General features: G+C 41.7%; 10 non-coding genes across 10 annotated transcripts; all 10 read right to left on the reverse strand.

Annotated features, from left to right (window-relative positions):
• Nucleotides 1-2,253: 2,253 nt before the first annotated feature.
• trnam-cau lies at nt 2,254-2,326 on the reverse strand. The gene has a single exon. It is a non-coding gene; the product is annotated as a tRNA-Met (tRNA).
• A 4-nt stretch (nt 2,327-2,330) lies between these two features.
• LOC121285867 lies at nt 2,331-2,449 on the reverse strand. Its single transcript, XR_005944821.1, has one exon. It is a non-coding gene; the product is annotated as a 5S ribosomal RNA (ribosomal RNA).
• Nucleotides 2,450-4,859: 2,410 nt separating this feature from the next.
• trnam-cau lies at nt 4,860-4,932 on the reverse strand. The gene has a single exon. It is a non-coding gene; the product is annotated as a tRNA-Met (tRNA).
• Nucleotides 4,933-4,936: 4 nt separating this feature from the next.
• On the reverse strand, nt 4,937-5,055 carry LOC121286038. The gene has a single exon (XR_005944880.1). It is a non-coding gene; the product is annotated as a 5S ribosomal RNA (ribosomal RNA).
• A 3,764-nt stretch (nt 5,056-8,819) lies between these two features.
• trnam-cau lies at nt 8,820-8,892 on the reverse strand. The gene has a single exon. It is a non-coding gene; the product is annotated as a tRNA-Met (tRNA).
• A 4-nt stretch (nt 8,893-8,896) lies between these two features.
• Nucleotides 8,897-9,015, reverse strand: LOC121285918. Its single transcript, XR_005944834.1, has one exon. It is a non-coding gene; the product is annotated as a 5S ribosomal RNA (ribosomal RNA).
• A 2,764-nt stretch (nt 9,016-11,779) lies between these two features.
• trnam-cau lies at nt 11,780-11,852 on the reverse strand. Its single transcript has one exon. It is a non-coding gene; the product is annotated as a tRNA-Met (tRNA).
• A 4-nt stretch (nt 11,853-11,856) lies between these two features.
• Nucleotides 11,857-11,975, reverse strand: LOC121285958. Its single transcript, XR_005944855.1, has one exon. It is a non-coding gene; the product is annotated as a 5S ribosomal RNA (ribosomal RNA).
• Nucleotides 11,976-13,387: 1,412 nt separating this feature from the next.
• On the reverse strand, nt 13,388-13,460 carry trnam-cau. The gene has a single exon. It is a non-coding gene; the product is annotated as a tRNA-Met (tRNA).
• Nucleotides 13,461-13,464: 4 nt separating this feature from the next.
• LOC121285963 lies at nt 13,465-13,583 on the reverse strand. Its single transcript, XR_005944856.1, has one exon. It is a non-coding gene; the product is annotated as a 5S ribosomal RNA (ribosomal RNA).
• Between the last annotated feature and the right edge of the window lie 926 nt (nt 13,584-14,509).

A 14,509-nucleotide genomic window follows, 5' to 3' on the forward strand; every position in this document is an offset into this window, starting at 1 on the left:
TTTGCCATTGTGAGATTTGAACTCTTGATCTTGGGGTTACAAGCCCAGTACCATAACCACTTGGCTATTTAGGCCAAGCCCAATAGCAGAGTAACTCTTTCGAGTACAAACCCATTTCCATCTGTTTCAGATGAAGTTACATTGTTTCATAGTTTGCCATTGTGAGATTTGAACTCTTGATCTTGGGGTTACAAGCCCAGTACCATAACCACTTGGCTATTTAGGCCAAGCCCAATAGCAGAGTAACTCTTTCGAGTACAAACCCGTTTCCATCTGTTTCAGATGAAGTTACATTGTTTCATAGTTTGCCATTGTGAGATTTGAACTCTCGATTTTGGGGTTACAAACCCAGTACCATAACCACTTGGCTATTTAGGCCAAGCCAAATAGCAGAGTAACTCTTTCGAGTACAAACCCATTTCCATCTGTTTCAGATGAATTTACATTGTTTCATAGTTTGCCATTGTGAGATTTGAACTCTTGATCTTGGGGTCACCAACCCAGTACCATAACCACTTGGCTATTTAGGCCAAGCCCTAAGGGGTTGCAGGAGCAGAGAGACCTGGGTGTGTAACTCTTTCGAGTACAAACACGTTTCCACCTGTTTCAGATGAAGTTACATTGTTTCATAGTTTGCCATTGTGAGATTTGAACTTTTGATCTTGGGGTTACAAACCAAGTACCATAACCACTTGGCTATTTAGGCCAAGCTCTACAGTGCCATAACAGACACTCTTTATAACTCTTTCGAGTACAAACCCGTTTCCATCTGTTTCAGATGAAGTTACGTTGTTTCATAGTTTGCCATTGTGAGATTTGAACTCTTGATCTTGGGGTTACAAACCCAGGACCATAACCACTTGGCTACTTAGGCCCAGCTCCAATAGCAGAGTAACTCTTTCGAGTACAAACCCATTTCCATCTGTTTCAGATGAAGTTACATTGTTTCATAGTTTGCCATTGAGAGATTTGAACTCTTGATCTTGGGGTTACAAACCCAGTACCATAACCACTTGGCCATTTAGGCCAAGCATAATTTACCACTGTGAGATTTGAACTCTTCGATCTTGGGGTTACAAACCCAGTACCATAACCACTTGGCTACTTAGGCCCAGCTCCAATAGCAGAGTAACTCTTTCGAGTACAAACACGTTTCCATCTGTTTCAGATGAAGTTACATTGTTTGCCATTGTGAGATTTGAACTCTTGATCTTGGGGTTACAAACCCAGTACCATAACCACTTGGCTATTTAGGCCAAGCTCTACTGTGCCATAACAGACACTCTTTATAACTCTTTCGAGTACAAACCCGTTTCCATCTGTTTCAGATGAAGTTACGTTGTTTCATAGTTTGCCATTGTGAGATTTCAACTCTTGATCTTGGGGTTACAAACCCAGTACCATAACCACTTGGCTACTTAGGCCCAGCTCCAATAGCAGAGTAACTCTTTCGAGTACAAACCCATTTCCATCTGTTTCAGATGAAGTTACATTGTTTCATAGTTTGCCATTGTGAGATTTGAACTCTTGATCTTGGGGTTACAAGCCCAGTACCATAACCACTTGGCTATTTAGGCCAAGCCTAATAGCAGAGTAACTCTTTCGAGTACAAACCCATTTCCATCTGTTTCAGATGAAGTTACATTGTTTCATAGTTTGCCATTGTGAGATTTGAACTCTTGATCTTGGGGTTACAAGCCCAGTACCATAACCACTTGGCTATTTAGGCCAAGCCCAATAGCAGAGTAACTCTTTCGAGTACAAACCCGTTTCCATCTTTTTCAGATGAAGTTACATTGTTCGCCATTGTGAGATTTGAACTCTTGATCTTGGGGTTACAAACCCAATACCATAACCACTTGGCTATTTAGGCCAAGCTGGACAAACACATTTCCATCTGTTGCTATTCAGATGAAGTTACATTGTTTCATAGTTTGTTATTGTGAGATTTGAACTCTTGGTCTTGGGGTTACAAGCCCAGTACCATAACCACTTGGCTATTTAGGCCAAGACTGATCTTGGGGTTACAAACCCAGTACCATAACCACTTGGCTATTTAGGCCAAGCTTCATAGTTTGCCGTTGTAAGATTTGAACCCTCGATCTTGGGGTTACAAACCCAGAACCATAACCACTTGGCTATTTAGGCCAAGCCTTTTATAATTTTGCCATTGTGAGATTTGAACTCTTGATCTTAGGGTTATAAACCCAGTACCATAGCCACTTGGCTATTTAGGCCAAGCATAAAGCTCCTGGCCCTCTCTGAGGATTGAACTCAGGACCTTCAGATTATGAGACTGACACACTGCCTACTGTGCTAAGAAGGCACAAAGCCTACTGCACCTGGTATTGCCAGGCAGTCTCCCATCCAAGTACTAACCAGGCCTGAGTCTGCTTAGCTTCCGAGATCAGACGAGATCGGGCGTTTTCAGACTAGTATGGCCGTAGGCAAATACAAACATATTTCCATCTGTTTCAGATGAAGTTACATTGTTTCATAGTTTGCCATTGTGAGATTTGAACTCTTGATCTTGGGGTTACAAACCCAGAACCATAACCACTTGGCTACTTAGGCCCAGCTCCAATAGCAGAGTAACTCTTTCGAGTACAAACACGTTTCCATCTGTTTCAGATGAAGTTACATTATTTGCCATTGTGAGATTTGAACTCTTGATCTTGGGGTTACAAACCCAGTACCATAACCACTTGGCTATTTAGGCCAAGCCCAATAGCAGAGTAACTCTTTCGAGTACAAACCCGTTTCCATCTGTTTCAGATGAAGTTACGTTGTTTCATAGTTTGCCATTGTGAGATTTCAACTCTTGATCTTGGGGTTACAAACCCAGTACCATAACCACTTGGCTACTTAGGCCCAGCTCCAATAGCAGAGTAACTCTTTCGAGTACAAACCCATTTCCATCTGTTTCAGATGAAGTTACATTGTTTCATAGTTTGCCATTGTGAGATTTGAACTCTTGATCTTGGGGTTACAAGCCCAGTACCATAACCACTTGGCTATTTAGGCCAAGCCCAATAGCAGAGTAACTCTTTCGAGTACAAACCCATTTCCATCTGTTTCAGATGAAGTTACATTGTTTCATAGTTTGCCATTGTGAGATTTGAACTCTTGAATTTGGGGTTACAAGCCCAGGACCATAACCACTTGGCTATTTAGGCCAAGCCCAATAGCAGAGTAACTCTTTCGAGTACAAACCCGTTTCCATCTGTTTCAGATGAACTTACATTGTTTCATAGTTTGCCATTGTGAGATTTGAACTCTCGATTTTGGGGTTACAAACCCAGTACCATAACCACTTGGCTATTTAGGCCAAGCCAAATAGCAGAGTAACTCTTTCGAGTACAAACCCATTTCCATCTGTTTCAGATGAATTTACATTGTTTCATAGTTTGCCATTGTGAGATTTGAACTCTTGATCTTGGGGTTACAAACCCAGTACCATAACCACTTGGCTACTTAGGCTCAGCTCCAATAGCAGAGTAACTCTTTCGAGTACAAACCCGTTTCCATCTGTTTCAGATGAAGTTACATTGTTTCATAGTTTGCCATTGAGAGATTTGAACTCTTGATCTTGGGGTTACAAACCCAGTACCATAACCACTTGGCCATTTAGGCCAAGCATAATTTACCACTGTGAGATTTGAACTCTTCGATCTTGGGGTTACAAACCCAGTACCATAACCACTTGGCTACTTAGGCCCAGCTCCAATAGCAGAGTAACTCTTTCGAGTACAAACACGTTTCCATCTGTTTCAGATGAAGTTACATTGTTTGCCATTGTGAGATTTGAACTCTTGATCTTGGGGTTACAAACCCAGTACCATAACCACTTGGCTATTTAGGCCAAGCTCTACTGTGCCATAACAGACACTCTTTATAACTCTTTCGAGTACAAACCCGTTTCCATCTGTTTCAGATGAAGTTACGTTGTTTCATAGTTTGCCATTGTGAGATTTGAACTCTTGATCTTGGGGTTACAAACCCAGTACCATAACCACTTGGCTACTTAGGCCCAGCTCCAATAGCAGAGTAACTCTTTCGAGTACAAACCCATTTCCATCTGTTTCAGATGAAGTTACATTGTTTCATAGTTTGCCATTGTGAGATTTGAACTCTTGATCTTGGGGTTACAAGCCCAGTACCATAACCACTTGGCTATTTAGGCCAAGCCTAATAGCAGAGTAACTCTTTCGAGTACAAACCCATTTCCATCTGTTTCAGATGAAGTTACATTGTTTCATAGTTTGCCATTGTGAGATTTGAACTCTTGATCTTGGGGTTACAAGCCCAGTACCATAACCACTTGGCTATTTAGGCCAAGCCCAATAGCAGAGTAACTCTTTCGAGTACAAACCCGTTTCCATCTGTTTCAGATGAAGTTACATTGTTCGCCATTGTGAGATTTGAACTCTTGATCTTGGGGTTACAAACCCAATACCATAACCACTTGGCTATTTAGGCCAAGCTGGACAAACACATTTCCATCTGTTGCTATTCAGATGAAGTTACATTGTTTCATAGTTTGTTATTGTGAGATTTGAACTCTTGGTCTTGGGGTTACAAGCCCAGTACCATAACCACTTGGCTATTTAGGCCAAGACTGATCTTGGGGTTACAAACCCAGTACCATAACCACTTGGCTATTTAGGCCAAGCTTCATAGTTTGCCGTTGTAAGATTTGAACCCTCGATCTTGGGGTTACAAACCCAGAACCATAACCACTTGGCTATTTAGGCCAAGCCTTTTATAATTTTGCCATTGTGAGATTTGAACTCTTGATCTTAGGGTTATAAACCCAGTACCATAGCCACTTGGCTATTTAGGCCAAGCATAAAGCTCCTGGCCCTCTCTGAGGATTGAACTCAGGACCTTCAGATTATGAGACTGACACACTGCCTACTGTGCTAAGAAGGCACAAAGCCTACTGCACCTGGTATTGCCAGGCAGTCTCCCATCCAAGTACTAACCAGGCCTGAGTCTGCTTAGCTTCCGAGATCAGACGAGATCGGGCATTTTCAGACTAGTATGGCCGTAGGCAAATACAAACATATTTCCATCTGTTTCAGATGAAGTTACATTGTTTCATAGTTTGCCATTGTGAGATTTGAACTCTTGATCTTGGGGTTACAAACCCAGAACCATAACCACTTGGCTACTTAGGCCCAGCTCCAATAGCAGAGTAACTCTTTCGAGTACAAACACGTTTCCATCTGTTTCAGATGAAGTTACATTATTTGCCATTGTGAGATTTGAACTCTTGATCTTGGGGTTACAAACCCAGTACCATAACCACTTGGCTATTTAGGCCAAGCCCAATAGCAGAGTAACTCTTTCGAGTACAAACCCGTTTCCATCTGTTTCAGATGAAGTTACGTTGTTTCATAGTTTGCCATTGTGAGATTTGAACTCTTGATCTTGGGGTTACAAACCCAGTACCATAACCACTTGGCTACTTAGGCCCAGCTCCAATAGCAGAGTAACTCTTTCGAGTACAAACCCATTTCCATCTGTTTCAGATGAAGTTACATTGTTTCATAGTTTGCCATTGTGAGATTTGAACTCTTGATCTTGGGGTTACAAGCCCAGTACCATAACCACTTGGCTATTTAGGCCAAGCCCAATAGCAGAGTAACTCTTTCGAGTACAAACCCATTTCCATCTGTTTCAGATGAAGTTACATTGTTTCATAGTTTGCCATTGTGAGGTTTGAACTCTTGATCTTGGGGTTACAAGCCCAGTACCATAACCACTTGGCTATTTAGGCCAAGCCCAATAGCAGAGTAACTCTTTCGAGTACAAACCCGTTTCCATCTGTTTCAGATGAAGTTACATTGTTTCATAGTTTGCCATTGTGAGATTTGAACTCTCGATTTTGGGGTTACAAACCCAGTACCATAACCACTTGGCTATTTAGGCCAAGCCCTAAGGGGTTGCCGGAGCAGAGAGACCTGGGTGTGTAACTCTTTCGAGTACAAACACGTTTCCATCTGTTTCAGATGAAGTTACATTGTTTCATAGTTTGCCATTGTGAGATTTGAACTTTTGATCTTGGGGTTACAAACCCAGTACCATAATCACTTGGCTATTTAGGCCAAGCTCTACAGTGCCATAACAGACACTCTTTATAACTCTTTCGAGTACAAACCCGTTTCCATCTGTTTCAGATGAAGTTACGTTGTTTCATAGTTTGCCATTGTGAGATTTGAACTCTTGATCTTGGGGTTACAAACCCAGTACCATAACCACTTGGCTACTTAGGCCCAGCTCCAATAGCAGAGTAACTCTTTCGAGTACAAACCCATTTCCATCTGTTTCAGATGAAGTTACATTGTTTCATAGTTTGCCATTGTGAGATTTGAACTCTTCGATCTTGGGGTTACAAACCTAGTACCATAACCACTTGGCTACTTAGGCCCAGCTCCAATAGCAGAGTAACTCTTTCGAGTACAAACCCGTTTCCATCTGTTTCAGATGAAGTTACATTGTTTCATAGTTTGCCATTGAGAGATTTGAACTCTTGATCTTGGGGTTACAAACCCAGTACCATAACCACTTGGCCATTTAGGCCAAGCATAATTTACCACTGTGAGATTTGAACTCTTCGATCTTGGGGTTACAAACCCAGTACCATAACCACTTGGCTACTTAGGCCCAGCTCCAATAGCAGAGTAACTCTTTCGAGTACAAACACATTTCCATCTGTTTCAGATGAAGTTACATTGTTTGCCATTGTGAGATTTGAACTCTTGATCTTGGGGTTACAAACCCAGTACCATAACCACTTGGCTATTTAGGCCAAGCTCTACCGTGCCATAACAGACACTCTTTATAACTCTTTCGAGTACAAACCCATTTCCATCTGTTTCAGATGAAGTTACGTTGTTTCATAGTTTGCCATTGTGAGATTTGAACTCTTGATCTTGGGGTTACAAGCCCAGTACCATAACCACTTGGCTATTTAGGCCAAGCCCAATAGCAGAGTAACTCTTTCGAGTACAAACCCATTTCCATCTGTTTCAGATGAAGTTACATTGTTTCATAGTTTGCCATTGTGAGATTTGAACTCTTGATCTTGGGGTTACAAGCCCAGTACCATAACCACTTGGCTATTTAGGCCAAGCCCAATAGCAGAGTAACTCTTTCGAGTACAAACCCATTTCCATCTGTTTCAGATGAAGTTACATTGTTTCATAGTTTGCCATTGTGAGATTTGAACTCTTGATCTTGGGGTTACAAACCCAGTACCATAACCACTTGGCTACTTAGGCCCAGCTCCAATAGCAGAGTAACTCTTTCAAGTACAAACCCATTTCCATCTGTTTCAGATGAAATTACATTGTTTCATAGTTTGCCATTGTGAGATTTGAACTCTTCGATCTTGGGGTTACAAACCCAGTACCATAACCACTTGGCTACTTAGGCCCAGCTCCAATAGCAGAGTAACTCTTTCGAGTACAAACACGTTTCCATCTGTTTCAGATGAAGTTACATTGTTTCATAGTTTGCCATTGAGAGATTTGAACTCTTGATCTTGGGGTTACAAACCCAGTACCATAACCACTTGGCCATTTAGGCCAAGCATAATTTACCACTGTGAGATTTGAACTCTTCGATCTTGGGGTTACAAACCCAGTACCATAACCACTTGGCTACTTAGGCCCAGCTCCAATAGCAGAGTAACTCTTTCGAGTACAAACACGTTTCCATCTGTTTCAGATGAAGTTACATTGTTTGCCATTGTGAGATTTGAACTCTTGATCTTGGGGTTACAAACCCAGTACCATAACCACTTGGCTATTTAGGCCAAGCTCTACTGTGCCATAACAGACACTCTTTATAACTCTTTCGAGTACAAACCCGTTTCCATCTGTTTCAGATGAAGTTACGTTGTTTCATAGTTTGCCATTGTGAGATTTCAACTCTTGATCTTGGGGTTACAAACCCAGTACCATAACCACTTGGCTACTTAGGCCCAGCTCCAATAGCAGAGTAACTCTTTCGAGTACAAACCCATTTCCATCTGTTTCAGATGAAGTTACATTGTTTCATAGTTTGCCATTGTGAGATTTGAACTCTTGATCTTGGGGTTACAAGCCCAGTACCATAACCACTTGGCTATTTAGGCCAAGCCTAATAGCAGAGTAACTCTTTCGAGTACAAACCCATTTCCATCTGTTTCAGATGAAGTTACATTGTTTCATAGTTTGCCATTGTGAGATTTGAACTCTTGATCTTGGGGTTACAAGCCCAGTACCATAACCACTTGGCTATTTAGGCCAAGCCCAATAGCAGAGTAACTCTTTCGAGTACAAACCCGTTTCCATCTTTTTCAGATGAAGTTACATTGTTCGCCATTGTGAGATTTGAACTCTTGATCTTGGGGTTACAAACCCAATACCATAACCACTTGGCTATTTAGGCCAAGCTGGACAAACACATTTCCATCTGTTGCTATTCAGATGAAGTTACATTGTTTCATAGTTTGTTATTGTGAGATTTGAACTCTTGGTCTTGGGGTTACAAGCCCAGTACCATAACCACTTGGCTATTTAGGCCAAGACTGATCTTGGGGTTACAAACCCAGTACCATAACCACTTGGCTATTTAGGCCAAGCTTCATAGTTTGCCGTTGTAAGATTTGAACCCTCGATCTTGGGGTTACAAACCCAGAACCATAACCACTTGGCTATTTAGGCCAAGCCTTTTATAATTTTGCCATTGTGAGATTTGAACTCTTGATCTTAGGGTTATAAACCCAGTACCATAGCCACTTGGCTATTTAGGCCAAGCATAAAGCTCCTGGCCCTCTCTGAGGATTGAACTCAGGACCTTCAGATTATGAGACTGACACACTGCCTACTGTGCTAAGAAGGCACAAAGCCTACTGCACCTGGTATTGCCAGGCAGTCTCCCATCCAAGTACTAACCAGGCCTGAGTCTGCTTAGCTTCCGAGATCAGACGAGATCGGGCGTTTTCAGACTAGTATGGCCGTAGGCAAATACAAACATATTTCCATCTGTTTCAGATGAAGTTACATTGTTTCATAGTTTGCCATTGTGAGATTTGAACTCTTGATCTTGGGGTTACAAACCCAGAACCATAACCACTTGGCTACTTAGGCCCAGCTCCAATAGCAGAGTAACTCTTTCGAGTACAAACACGTTTCCATCTGTTTCAGATGAAGTTACATTATTTGCCATTGTGAGATTTGAACTCTTGATCTTGGGGTTACAAACCCAGTACCATAACCACTTGGCTATTTAGGCCAAGCCCAATAGCAGAGTAACTCTTTCGAGTACAAACCCGTTTCCATCTGTTTCAGATGAAGTTACGTTGTTTCATAGTTTGCCATTGTGAGATTTCAACTCTTGATCTTGGGGTTACAAACCCAGTACCATAACCACTTGGCTACTTAGGCCCAGCTCCAATAGCAGAGTAACTCTTTCGAGTACAAACCCATTTCCATCTGTTTCAGATGAAGTTACATTGTTTCATAGTTTGCCATTGTGAGATTTGAACTCTTGATCTTGGGGTTACAAGCCCAGTACCATAACCACTTGGCTATTTAGGCCAAGCCCAATAGCAGAGTAACTCTTTCGAGTACAAACCCATTTCCATCTGTTTCAGATGAAGTTACATTGTTTCATAGTTTGCCATTGTGAGATTTGAACTCTTGAATTTGGGGTTACAAGCCCAGTACCATAACCACTTGGCTATTTAGGCCAAGCCCAATAGCAGAGTAACTCTTTCGAGTACAAACCCGTTTCCATCTGTTTCAGATGAACTTACATTGTTTCATAGTTTGCCATTGTGAGATTTGAACTCTCGATTTTGGGGTTACAAACCCAGTACCATAACCACTTGGCTATTTAGGCCAAGCCAAATAGCAGAGTAACTCTTTCGAGTACAAACCCATTTCCATCTGTTTCAGATGAATTTACATTGTTTCATAGTTTGCCATTGTGAGATTTGAACTCTTGATCTTGGGGTTACCAACCCAGTACCATAACCACTTGGCTATTTAGGCCAAGCCCTAAGGGATTGCAGGAGCAGAGAGACCTGGGTGTGTAACTCTTTCGAGTACAAACCCGTTTCCATCTGTTTCAGATGAAGTTACATTGTTTCATAGTTTGCCATTGTGAGATTTGAACTTTTGATCTTGGGGTTACAAACCCAGTACCATAATCACTTGGCTATTTAGGCCAAGCTCTACAGTGCCATAACAGACACTCTTTATAACTCTTTCGAGTACAAACCCGTTTCCATCTGTTTCAGATGAAGTTACGTTGTTTCATAGTTTGCCATTGTGAGATTTGAACTCTTGATCTTGGGGTTACAAACCCAGTACCATAACCACTTGGCTACTTAGGCCCAGCTCCAATAGCAGAGTAACACTTTCGAGTACAAACCCATTTCCATCTGTTTCAGATGAAGTTACATTGTTTCATAGTTTGCCATTGTGAGATTTGAACTCTTCGATCTTGGGGTTACAAACCCAGTACCATAACCACTTGGCTACTTAGGCCCAGCTCCAATAGCGGAGTAACTCTTTCGAGTACAAACCCGTTTCCATCTGTTTCAGATGAAGTTACATTGTTTCATAGTTTGCCATTGAGAGATTTGAACTCTTGATCTTGGGGTTACAAACCCAGTACCATAACCACTTGGCCATTTAGGCCAAGCATAATTTACCACTGTGAGATTTGAACTCTTCGATCTTGGGGTTACAAACCCAGTACCATAACCACTTGGCTACTTAGGCCCAGCTCCAATAGCAGAGTATCTCTTTCGAGTACAAACACGTTTCCATCTGTTTCAGATGAAGTTACATTGTTTGCCATTGTGAGATTTGAACTCTTGATCTTGGGGTTACAAACCCAGTACCATAACCACTTGGCTATTTAGGCCAAGCTCTACAGTGCCATAACAGACACTCTTTATAACACTTTCGAGTACAAACCCGTTTCCATCTGTTTCAGATGAAGTTACGTTGTTTCATAGTTTGCCATTGTGAGATTTCAACTCTTGATCTTGGGGTTACAAACCCAGTAGCATAACCACTTGGCTACTTAGGCCCAGCTCCAATAGCAGAGTAACTCTTTCGAGTACAAACCCATTTCCATCTGTTTCAGATGAAGTTACATTGTTTCATAGTTTGCCATTGTGAGATTTGAACTCTTGATCTTGGGGTTACAAGCCCAGTACCATAACCACTTGGCTATTTAGGCCAAGCCCAATAGCAGAGTAACTCTTTCGAGTACAAACCCATTTCCATCTGTTTCAGATGAAGTTACATTGTTTCATAGTTTGCCATTGTGAGATTTGAACTCTTGATCTTGGGGTTACAAGCCCAGAACCATAACCACTTGGCTATTTAGGCCAAGCTGGACAAACACATTTCCATCTGTTGCCATTCAGATGAAGTTACATTGTTTCATAGTTTGTTATTGTGAGATTTGAACTCTTGATCTTGGGGTTACAAGCCCAGTACCATAACCACTTGGCTATTTAGGCCAAGACTGATCTTGGGGTTACAAACCCAGTACCATAACCACTTGGCTATTTAGGCCAAGCTTCATAGTTTGCCGTTGTAAGATTTGAACCCTCGATCTTGGGGTTACAAACCCAGAACCATAACCACTTGGCTATTTAGGCCAAGCCTTTTATAATTTTGCCATTGTGAGATTTGAACTCTTGATCTTAGGGTTATAAACCCAGTACCATAACCACTTGGCTATTTAGGCCAAGCATAAAGCTCCTGGCCCTCTCTGAGGATTGAACTCTGGACCTTCAGATTATGAGACTGACACACTGCCTACTGTGCTAAGAAGGCACAAAGCCTACTGCACCTGGTATTGCCAGGCAGTCTCCCATCCAAGTACTAACCAGGCCTGAGTCTGCTTAGCTTCCGAGATCAGACGAGATCGGGCGTTTTCAGACTAGTATGGCCGTAGGCAAATACAAACATATTTCCATCTGTTTCAGATGAAGTTACATTGTTTCATAGTTTGCCATTGTGAGATTTGAACTCTTGATCTTGGGGTTACAAACCCAGTACCATAACCACTTGGCTACTTAGGCCCAGCTCCAATAGCAGAGTAACTCTTTCGAGTACAAACACGTTTCCATCTGTTTCAGATGAAGTTACATTATTTGCCATTGTGAGATTTGAACTCTTGATCTTGGAGTTACAAACCCAGTACCATAACCACTTGGCTACTTAGGCCCAGCTCCAATAGCAGAGTAACTCTTTCGAGTACAAACACGTTTCCATCTGTTTCAGATGAAGTTACATTGTTTGCCATTGTGAGATTTGAACTCTTGATCTTGGGGTTACAAACCCAGTACCATAACCACTTGGCTATTTAGGCCAAGCTCTACAGTGCCATAACAGACACTCTTTATAACTCTTTCGAGTACAAACCCGTTTCCATCTGTTTCAGATGAAGTTACGTTGTTTCATAGTTTGCCATTGTGAGATTTGAACTCTTGATCTTGGGGTTACAAACCCAGTAGCATAACCACTTGGCTACTTAGGCCCAGCTCCAATAGCAGAGTAACTCTTTCGAGTACAAACCCATTTAAATCTGTTTCAGATGAAGTTACATTGTTTCATAGTTTGCCATTGTGAGATTTGAACTCTTGATCTTGGGGTTACAAGCCCAGTACCATAACCACTCGGCTATTTAGGCCAAGCCCAATAGCAGAGTAACTCTTTCGAGTACAAACCCATTTCCATCTGTTTCAGATGAAGTTACATTGTTTCATAGTTTGCCATTGTGAGATTTGAACTCTTGATCTTGGGGTTACAAGCCCAGAACCATAACCACTTGGCTATTTAGGCCAAGCCCAATAGCAGAGTAACTCTTTCGAGTACAAACCCGTTTCCATCTGTTTCAGATGAAGTTACATTGTTCGCCATTGTGAGATTTGAACTCTTGATCTTGGGGTTACAAACCCAATACCATAACCACTTGGCTATTTAGGCCAAGCTGGACAAACACATTTCCATCTGTTGCTATTCAGATGAAGTTACATTGTTTCATAGTTTGTTATTGTGAGATTTGAACTCTTGATCTTGGGGTTACAAGCCCAGTACCATAACCACTTGGCTATTTAGGCCAAGACTGATCTTGGGGTTACAAACCCAGTACCATAACCACTTGGCTATTTAGGCCAAGCTTCATAGTTTGCCGTTGTAAGATTTGAACCCTCGATCTTGGGGTTACAAACCCAGAACCATAACCACTTGGCTATTTAGGCCAAGCCTTTTATAATTTTGCCATTGTGAGATTTGAACTCTTGATCTTAGGGTTATAAACCCAGTACCATAACCACTTGGCTATTTAGGCCAAGCATAAAGCTCCTGGCCCTCTCTGAGGATTGAACTCAGGACCTTCAGATTATGAGACTGACACACTGCCTACTGTGCTAAGAAGGCACAAAGCCTACTGCACCTGGTATTGCCAGGCAGTCTCCCATCCAAGTACTAACCAGGCCTGAGTCTGCTTAGCTTCCGAGATCAGACGAGATCGGGCGTTTTCAGACTAGTATGGCCGTAGGCAAATACAAACATATTTCCATCTGTTTCAGATGAAGTTACATTGTTTCATAGTTTGCCATTGTGAGATTTGAACTCTTGATCTTGGGGTTACAAACCCAGTACCATAACCACTTGGCTACTTAGGCCCAGCTCCAATAGCAGAGTAACTCTTTCGAGTACAAACACGTTTCCATCTGTTTCAGATGAAGTTACATTATTTGCCATTGTGAGATTTGAACTCTTGATCTTGGGGTTACAAACCCAGTACCATAACCACTTGGCTATTTAGGCCAAGCTCTACAGCGCCATAACAGACACTCTTTATAACTCTTTCGAGTACAAACCCGTTTCCATCTGTTTCAGATGAAGTTACGTTGTTTCATAGTTTGCCATTGTGAGATTTCAACTCTTGATCTTGGGGTTACAAACCCAGTACCATAACCACTTGGCTACTTAGGCCCAGCTCCAATAGCAGAGTAACTCTTTCGAGTACAAACCCATTTCCATCTGTTTCAGATGAAGTTACATTGTTTCATAGTTTGCCATTGTGAGATTTGAACTCTTGATCTTGGGGTTACAAGCCCAGTACCATAACCACTTGGCTATTTAGGCCAAGCCCAATAGCAGAGTAACTCTTTCGAGTACAAACCCGTTTCCCTCTGTTTCAGATGAAGTTACATTGTTTCATACTTGGCCATTGTGAGATTTGAACTCTCGATTTTGCGGTTACAAACCCAGTACCATAACCACTTGGCTATTTAGGCCAAGCCCAATAGCAGAGTAATTCTTTTGAGTATAAACACGTTTCCATCTGTTCTTATTCAGTTACATTGTTTCATAGTTTGCCATTGTGAGATTTGAACTCTTGATCTTGGGTTTACAAACCCAGTACCATAACCACTTGGCTATTTAGGCCAAGCCCAATAGCAGAGTAGCTCTTTCGAGTA

This window comes from Carcharodon carcharias, chromosome 1, assembly GCF_017639515.1.
Source record: "Carcharodon carcharias isolate sCarCar2 chromosome 1, sCarCar2.pri, whole genome shotgun sequence".
NCBI classification, from domain to species: Eukaryota; Metazoa; Chordata; class Chondrichthyes; order Lamniformes; family Lamnidae; genus Carcharodon; species Carcharodon carcharias.